At 51.2% G+C, this 9806-nt stretch overlaps 1 long non-coding RNA gene and 1 other non-coding gene across 2 annotated transcripts; both read right to left on the bottom strand.

Moving 5' to 3' along the window:
- Positions 1 to 296: 296 nt before the first annotated feature.
- On the bottom strand, positions 297 to 6543 carry LOC144932192 (uncharacterized). Its single transcript, XR_013636858.1, has 3 exons — positions 6466 to 6543; positions 1722 to 1791; positions 297 to 316 (listed from the first exon to the last, which is right to left on the bottom strand). It is a non-coding gene; the product is annotated as an uncharacterized LOC144932192 (long non-coding RNA).
- Positions 2493 to 2574, bottom strand: TRNAS-UGA (transfer RNA serine (anticodon UGA)). The gene has a single exon. It is a non-coding gene; the product is annotated as a tRNA-Ser (tRNA).
- Positions 6544 to 9806: the final 3263 nt, after the last annotated feature.

Here is a 9806-nt window from a genome sequence, read left to right as displayed (position 1 = left end):
GGGGGGTGGGGGGTGGGTGGGTGTAGAGGAGGAGGAGGGGGGTGGGTGTAGAGGCGGCGCCCACGCCACCACCGCCGGCTGTTCACGGCGAGGCGAGCGGGCGAGCGAGCACGCTGCCGTGGATGCGCACGAAGAGCGGCAGGAAGGAGAGGAAGTCGAGGAGGTCGAGCGACCGATCCTGGTGACCGCCGCCGCCGCCGTAGCCTCGCACGGCGCGCTCGTGCCGCGGGCTCACGCCGCCCGCGCGGAGCTCCAGCGCGAGTTGGGCCGGCTGGATGCGCCGCGTGTGCGTCTCCACGTTGCACTCGAACAGGGCCTGCGTGACGCACGGGATAGCGGCGAGCGTGCGCAGCGAATCGTGGTCGTTGTCGTCTTCGTCGTCGTAGTGATCTTCGACAACGAAACGAAACTAGACAGCCACACCATTGGAACCTTATTTGCCAGTAAGAAATATGATAATTGTTTTTTTTACCCTTTTATTTGGCAACAAAAAAGGTGTCAGTTTTGTTGCCAGATAAAAGGGTAGAAAACAATTATTAGACAGCCACAATAGACTTAGAGCTTTCGTGACCGCAGGAATCCATATTCTTTTGGGTCTTTCGGTAAAGTCACGTTTCGATCGCAACACAAGCAATCGTCATCCTGATGATCGTCATCCGGATGACGATCATCAGGATGACGGTCATCAAACGTAGTTTTTTGTTAATTGTTTTGTTCTACGTGACTTTACCGAAAGACCCAAAGAATACCCATAATAGAGGCGGTTTTTTTGGGTTAGATCGCGTAAATATATAAATGTGTCGTTAGAACCCGCCACCACCCGACTCAACAGCCAACTAGTAAGGGTTGTCACGTTAACAGAACGTGCAAATTCGTCAACGAAACTGGCCACATTTTTTTTATTTGACCAGATAAGGGGCCCGAAACTGAGCCACTAATACAGCTCGGTTTTGTTGTTTCCAGAAGCGACCTGGCCACCACAAATGACAGCTTCAACGAGGTCGGCTTCCCATCGCCGCGTGGGAATTTATAGCAGCGGCCGAATACCAAATAAACGCAACGGTGACGTTGATTCTGATTGTGGAGGGGGTGGTGGGGGGGGAATAAAACCTGGAGGAGGAGGAGGAGGACCCGGAGCAGCAAAGTCCACGCGACCACGGGGAGGTAGAGAGGCAGCAGATAGATGAAACCCTCCTTACCCGTGGCGTCGCCGTCAGTGGCGTAACGTGGGAGGTTTGGTTTGGTTGTCCTCACCCCCGCGCTCACCCCCGATTAGCACGGTTGGTTGCGTACGGTGCGAAAGAAGTTCTTGGGCGCCCGCCCCCCCCCTCCCCCCTTTCTTTGTAGCCTGAATCCTGAAGCTGCGGTGGAGTTGTAACCTTTGGTTTCTCCAATTCAATATGGGAAAACATCTTCTAATGTGGCTGTGAATAACGTTGGCAAACGCGTGTCTCCTTGTTTCACTTGTCTGCTAAACTACTAACATTTTGATGATACGCGGCATTCATAGCCTCCCCCTACTGGCAGACTGGTGCCCTTCTGCGGGCGAGGTGGTGTGACAGACACTTTGTGCCACACAGGGACAGCTGCCACTGGGGGAACCTTTTAAAAACCAAATCATCACTTTCTGAGGTTAGCATTATTTGTTAAAAGCTTCGCTTGAGTGTGGGATGTGTTTATTGGCATCCCCCATCGATTGCGAAGGATGGTGGCTCACTCACCCTGGCTTTACTCATGCGCATCTCCAGGGCCTTGCAGTCCATGTGGTTGATGAGATTTCGCATAAAGTCACTGCGCACAGACAACACACAAACAACAACAACAGCCGCCATTCACTTTAAAGCCACGTGAAGTGTCGAACGCCCGCAGGCAAGGAGGTCACGGGACGCAACCCAGCAGGTGCCGTGGGTTGACTGGCTGAGATGACTGGCAGATATACAAACAACGCCACCGTTGCTACTGTGGCGACATCATCATGGTGCGGTGTGTCGCGAACTTTATTGGCCCGCGGATCACTCAGCTGATGCAAACATTTCAGCAGGATCACCAGCCCCCCCAACCCCTGGTGACAAAACACATTCACTTATCTTTCTAAATACCATGAATACAAAACGCTGTGTAACGTAAGAGCATCACACTCGTTTAGAAAGAGGAGCTGCAAGACCTAAACCGAGGGGACATGACTCTCATTGATGGCCGTGACGTTACAGGTTTTAGAAAACAGAACTTACAGCGTGTTGTCAATCCACTGCTTGATGAACACAATGTGTACCCATGGAGGTTGTTTAGACCATCCTTCACTCTGCTGTGCAGTGCGAGTCGTGAAAAGTAGAGCAAGAACCAATTCAGATATGCCTCGCCACTCATGAAAGGCATGGCCGGGAATCAACCTCAAGTCAATGGGTTCATGGCACAGTGCACCAATCTCTAGGAGCATACGGCTCTCATTGTTCACAAAGGAAAATGATGATTGTTAAAATAATTGTTTCTTGCGTAGTCGGCAGGATTCGAACCTGCGCGGGGAGACCCCAATGGATTTCAAGTCCATCGCCTTAACCGCTCGGCCACGACTACCCAGGTGATGCAGCTTAGAGCATCACTAGTTTAGAAACAGGAGCTACAAGACCTAAACCGAGGGGGCATTAAATTCATTGATGGCCGTGATGTTGCAGGTTTTATAAAACGGAACTTACAGCGTGTCGTCATTGCAATGCTTGATGAATGCCTCCGCACACCATGTCACCCATGGGGGTTGTTTTGACCATACTTCACTCTGCTGGGTGGTGTAAGTTGTGAAAAGTCGATCAAGAGCCAATTCAGATATGCCTCTCCACTCATGCAAGCCATGGCCGGGAATCAACCTCAAGTCAATGGGTTCAGAGCACAGTGCACCGACTCCTGGTGTATACGGCTCTCACCCCCAATGTTTACAGAGTATAAATGAATGATTGTTAAAAGAAAAGACTCTTGCATAGTCGGCAGGATTCGAACTTGCACGGGGAGACCCTCCCCACTCGGATTTCTAGTCCATCGCCTTCACCGCTCAACCACGACCACTCACGCAGTCTGCGCCCGTTCTTCAAAGCGTCTCCACTGCTCAAAGAAGCAAATTGAACAGCGTCCATCTCCGTTGGAAGGTCCCAGTGGTAGCCGTCTCCCGGTGTGGTCATCGCCACCGTCGACTGCACAAAAAGCGTTATTCATCTTATCAGTCCCACGGCGGCGGGGGGGGGGGGCTGATAAGCTGAGTAAACCCAAAATAAACTCAACAAAACTCGCAATTGTTGAGTCTAGCTCTCTGACCGCGGCACGGCGCTGCCCAGAAACCAACGAGATCTTGCGATTTCTGAGCGGCGTTATATAAACACAACGTAACAAATAACAAAGTCTCTCCTGTGGCATCATTGAGGGATTCCCATGCAAGTCAACCCATACGATTGACCCCGTATTCTCGTAGAGGGAAATTGAGGTCCATACGGCGTACAGCCGTTTCAATACGGGCAAAAAAATAATAATCATACGGCCAAATAAAAAAATAGTCACGGGACATCTTCTTTTGTTTACTCTGGAGAGCAGCGATCCACATAGGAGCGGCCAAATTTGATCCGGAATTACAACACGAATTTGTGCATCCACATTTCAAGCAAGCAGCAGCATCAACATGCACGACCACAGACAGTAGCATGATTCGTCGCATCATTGACACACATTTTCTAAATGAATACACAAAACAGCTATTGTGTTTTGTCAAACATAATTTTTTGCCTATTTGTTTGTGTTTCTCCCTTGAGATGGGGCTTTGTAGGATGAACGTTGATATTCATAAGGGCACGAGGTGACCAATACGGTCTGAATTGGTCTGTAATAAGGTAGGGCACTGATAAGGGGTTGACGGGTATTGATTCCGCTGGCGTGATGTGTGGCTTTAGGTTAAGCAGCGAGCTCCGTCTGCCCAGAAATCGATACAGCCTCCCAGGAGAACATGTCTGGCCACGAGCCACTCATCAACTCACTGGACCAGGGGTCTCGTATTCACCACACAGTGCATTGCGCCTCTTAATATATTGAGAGTTAGTTTAACACGTAGGCTTTCGCGACCAATATTGTTCATAATCAACGATTTTCGGGTTTAGATCGCGTTATTTATAAATGTGTCGTAACCCTCCACCACCCGACACGGCCAATCAGTAAACCTCAACACACCGGTGGGCTAAAGCAGTGAACTATTTGTCTTTTGTCAACGTGACACTTTTTTACTGATTGGCCGTGTCGGGTGGTGGAGGGTTACGACACATTTATAAATAACGCGATCTAAACCCAAAAATCGTTGATTATGAACAATATTGAGGATTGTTGTTTTTTTTACAACAGAATTCCAAACAAATGGCTCTTCTTGGTATTTTGGTTGCCGGTCCCTGGCACTGGAGCGTTACAATTCCGACCTTCTTTGTGCTCTAATTAATTTGGTCACGTGAACAAATCTCCACGGTGCACGTGGTCTCATCCGATCTGGGAACCTGAACAGAGGTGTGCCCGCAACATTTAGAATTCTCGTGAAATTGAAAATTCCTTTCCAACACACCGATGTCCTGTACTCATAAAGATAACATGGCAATTACTTACTAATTGCTAATTAGTTACTAATTGGTAAGTTCTGTTTACGTGGCAAATCTGACTAATTGGCTGTGTCGGGTGGTGGCGGTTTTAACGACACCTTTATAATGACGCGATCTAACCCAAAACAGCGCTATTATGAACCCAAGCAGGTTTTTGACCTGCATAGTGCTTTGATGGGTAGGCCATTCTTCATTAAACAAAAAAGTGTGAGAAGCTGCTGCGAGTGTACGATGTTAACAGACGGCAGAAAAGTAAATGATTGTCCTGTGTGCATCTATGCTCCAGTGTCTATCCCTTCCCTTATTCAGCGACACGCGGCGCGACGGTGAACGTGGCCCAGACAACCGCCACTCGACGTGCGCATTGCGATCGGTCGACGCAGTCCCGAACACTCCAACGGGAATTTTCTCAAATTTACTTACCGAATCACAGTAACGAGCCGGAGAGCTTAGATTGATTCATGAACGGGATGTCAACCAGCGAAAGTCTCAAACAACCGCGAGCCCAGGCGAGCTCACCGGAGGCCCACCTCACGACCCTGGAGGTGTGTGCGGGTTTTTTTTTCTCTCTCCTCTCTCTCTCGAGAAACACTGAAACCACTGTGTGTGTGTCCCTCTCTCTCTCTCTCTCGTGAGTTACAGCCCGCCCTGCCACAGCGCTTACGGCGCAGGTGCGATGCGAGAGCTGGAGGCGCGTGCTGATCGGCAAGCACAGGTGCGCGGCCACGCGCCTCTCACCTGTTTTACAACTCGGGTGGGGTGTGGGCGGACACCTGCGCGTTTGTGTGGATAACGGCGGGCGTAAGGGGGGGTGGTGGGTGGCGTTCATCACTAATATTGACACAAATAATGATCAGAGCATGAGCGTCAGAAGCGGGCGGGGTTGTGTGTGAGGGTATTGTCTTGTGCGGCGGGGAGCGGTGGTGCAGCGGTTAGCGCTACGCCGCGCTACGAACCCGGCGACACGAGTTCGGTTTCCCGGCTCACGGCCAACACCGGTGACGATCATCTGAACCGGTCCTGGACCTCGGTCGACTCAGCCTCAAATGAGTACCTGGAGCGGTGTGTAAACATTTCAACTAGGGAGAGAAAATCGGCCGGGCGTAGTGCTGGCCACCCACCCCCCTCGTGTGCCGTGCCGGCCTTCATAGGTGCTCGCTAACAGCACTTGCCCCAACAATCTGTTTAAGGCGACACGGGCAATCATTGTATGTGTATGTGCGGAGCAGCAATGCAGTGGTTAGCACACGGCGCTACACACCTGACAATCTGAGTTTGATTCTGGGCCACGGTTTTAGCTGTCACCAATGGCTGTATTAAAAAAAAAACGTAATATTACGTTTGATTTTGCACTTGATTTGGCCGAATTCCTACCTTGACAATTGAAAAAATATCGTGTTGACTGTCATGCAATCATTGCATAGTACATGAGAAATTGGGCACCTCAATGTGTGAAGGATAAACAAAAACATCCACTTGACAGATTTTCCTGGACAAACCCCGCGACAAATCCCTTCCACGAGTCGTACATTTTGGGGAAGGGCAAAAAAAAATCTTAAAGAGGTGTGACCGGTAAATATGTTTCAGGGAGGCACCTACCCTCTTACACGTGGGACTCGCTGCTCCAGGAGATTTCCGAATGGACACTTCATCATCTCATAACGCGTCGCAAACAAAACACGACTGGAATCACTTCAAGAACCAATACAGAGGTGTGCGCGAGCGAGTCCGTGTAAGCGGAGCCACTCGTCACCCACTCGTCACCCACTCGTCACCCACTCGTCACCCACTCGTCACCCACTCGTCACCCACTCGTCACCCACTCGTCACCCACTCGTCACCCACTCACTCGAGGGCAGCTATGCGGCGAGCGAGGCTGGCGATGACGGCGAACAGGCGGAAGTCGGTGAGCCCGTCGGCGACGCGGTAATCCACGATCTCCAAAACCTGCGGCGACACACCGCGCATCGGTGCGCAGAGGGGCGCGAGAACGTCTGGACCCATCCACTAGCGAGCGCTGGCAAGCGCGGTGAAGTGTGGCGAAACGACTCCTCACAGCCGTTATTGGCGAGGTCTTCGTCCGGTATCGGATTGACATTGGGCTGCAAACGACTTACACTTGAAACCTGGTGGCCCTCACTTTCAAGATGCTGCATCCAACAGTGGGGGGCGCGTTCAACGCAGGGGCCCAACGAGGCGAATATAAATACTGCCGTGCACGCGAACATGTTTACGCACTCGACAGCTGGGCCACCGGCTGGTGTGACGTGCGCGTACATGCACGTGAGCGCGCGCGCACGCGGCGGGAGACGTACACGGTAGACGTACATCTCCTCGGCGTCGGACAGCGAGCCGGGGGGCAGCACCGCCTTGAGGGCGACGCACACCTCGGCTCCCGACAGGTACCCGTCCTCGTTCTCATCCACCTGCACGCACAAAGGCAAAGGTCCCCCCGTGTAGCCTTAACCCACTGTTGGGGCAAGCGCTGTTAGCGAGCGGGCACCTATGAAGGCCGGCATGGCGCACGAGGGGAGCGAGTGGCCAGCTCAATGCCCGGCCGCCTTTGTCTTGCCAGTGGCGATGTTTACTGCACACCGCATCAGGTATTCATTTGAGGCCGAGTCGACCTAGGGGAGGTCCAGAACCGGTTCAGACAATCGCCAATAATGTTGTTCGTGAGTGGAAATCGAACTCAGGTGGCCGGTTTCGTAGCGGAGTGAGCTTAACCGCTACACTACCACACACGCACACACTACCACACACGCACACACTACCACACATGCACACACGCACACACTACCACACACGCACACACTACCACACACGCACACACTACCACACATGCACACACGCACACACTACCACACACGCACACACTACCACACACGCACACACTACCACACATGCACACACGCACACACTACCACACACGCACACACTACCACACACGCACACACTACCACACATGCACACACGCACACACTACCACACACGCACACACTACCACACACGCACACACTACCACACACGCACACACGCACACACGTGCGCGTGCAGCATGAGCGGTGCAACGACGCACCGATTCATCGATCGATCCTCATTGAACCTCCGAGCTTTGTAATCCTCGTGTGGATTTGCACGCATGTGAGAGTTAACATTTGGTCTATTCATGCTTGTTGTACGTCGTGGGTCCGCATGTGAATGTGACTGCGGCCACCACAGCCAGACGATCGATCGTAGAAGCCAACACCGCCCCGACGCACCGCCGATTCACGGGCAATATCACCGAGATCCACCAAGCATCCACAGAGGCTGTGGAATGGCTTCATAGCTGCCATAGATCCACCCTAAGCCGCATCCACACAAACCATGGCAGCAGATGCGGATACCTGATGCACAAATGGAAGATGTTAAAACTCTCCAGCGTGCGAATTGTGGTAATCCGGAATGACGCAATGCCCGATCCACAAATACGAAGGAGACACCACAGCGATACCACTCCGCTACTGCTCCCGACGCGGTTGTCTGGCTTGAACAACGTGAAATGTGAAGTTGTAAAATACGTTGCTCTGCACCGACACCAGCGGTACCACACGACAGAAGAGGGCCGCCGTAGACCCTCGCGTAATGTTGCACATTTCACCTCAACGAACGGCGGATGACCTCGCCAACCACTAGAGGCCGCTCCACTAACGATGTTAAACAATTGACTTGAATGGAATCGTGAATCTACTGGAGGAGCCGAGGGGCGGGGCAATAGGGCCGATCGCCCCCCCCATCCCCCATCGTGACCCCAAACATTGGTATTGATGTAGGGCCCTCGGTTTGATCCTGAATGTTTAGAATTGTGATAGGGATTGAATCAATTTCATATATATACAAAAATAAGCCCTCTAAATGATTCGTACACCTTCGTGTATTGCGAGTGCGAAAAGCAATTTTAATCGTCGATGAATCAATCCATCGTCACAACCGTAGTGCGCACGCGTGCGCGTGTCCATGTACTCACGGCAGAAAACGCACGCTGGTATTCTCCCAGGGCCTGCTGGTTGAAGATGCAGTACTTGGCCAGAAAATCGACTGAAATTGAGAACACCAGGAGACAGTTGCCTTATGAGTTTTGAGCCGCCCAGCCAGCCAGCCCACGTACAGAATAAACATTAAAACAAGTCACGTAGGTAAAATTTTTTTAATTTAAATTAATAAAAGTAAAATAAGAGATACTACCCCGTATATATCTCTCATTTACTTGATACAGCAAGCGTGCTGTGACGGTTCCACCTGAAGACGGAAGCTTGTGTTGCCTCCGAAACGTCGTGATTTTTATTTTATTTTTTATTTTATTTTACTTTTATTAATTTAAAAATTTTTACCTACGTGACTTTACCGAAAAAACCTAAGAATAAGAATCCTTGCAGTCACGAAAGCTTCAAATCTAGAATTAAAACAAGTCCTCCAGGGTAATTGGTCCTTTGGTCAGCAGCAGTAACTCACGCTGCCAGTTTCTCAAAACAACAGTCAACTTGAATTTTCCATCTCACGTTCCCATTAGAAAACCTTGCTGTCTGCAGCAAGCTCCGTGTGTTCACGTTGGATAGACCACGGGGCCTACCCTAACACTATGCCGGCCCTCTCGCCTAGATGCCAAGGTGTGTGCCCATATCCGCTTTCTACTCCGCCAGCATATTTCACTGAAAAGTCCAAAACATAAACTAAAAATAAAACTGTTTTTAGTATTTTACTAGGTAATGCCCACAGAGCTATAGTAGCTCTTCTTCAGAAGCGACCTGGCCACAAACGATAGCACAACGGTGTTGCCTATCACGTGGGAAATTTAATACAGCCAAATAACCTAAATAATGCGGTTTGGAGGCCTTCATCTAGCAATGGACAGATCATGGTTGATGGTAGTCATAGCAGCCAAATACTCTAAAGGCGTGATGTTGATTCTAAGCGTGGAGGGCGGGGAAAAACCCCCCGAGGACCCTCGAGAAAAATCCACGCGACCACGGGAAGTGAGGCAAATCAATCAAAAGTCGTCGCACAGTCATCGAAGTTGGAGACGTTGGGGCTCCCGCCGCCACCACGGATCGAGGCCACCGCCGGCCGCTCGGCGTCGCGCAGTCGCTGCAGCAGGGCCTGGGCCCGCGCGACGCCCTCGGCCCGCTCCAACCGTCGCTCCCGGGCCTC

Source organism: Lampetra fluviatilis, chromosome 5 (genome assembly GCF_964198595.1).
Source record: "Lampetra fluviatilis chromosome 5, kcLamFluv1.1, whole genome shotgun sequence".
Lineage (NCBI taxonomy): Eukaryota > Metazoa > Chordata > Hyperoartia > Petromyzontiformes > Petromyzontidae > Lampetra > Lampetra fluviatilis.
The sequence above is the reverse complement of the archived record's forward strand: the minus strand, read 5'-3'. Positions and strand labels throughout refer to the sequence as shown.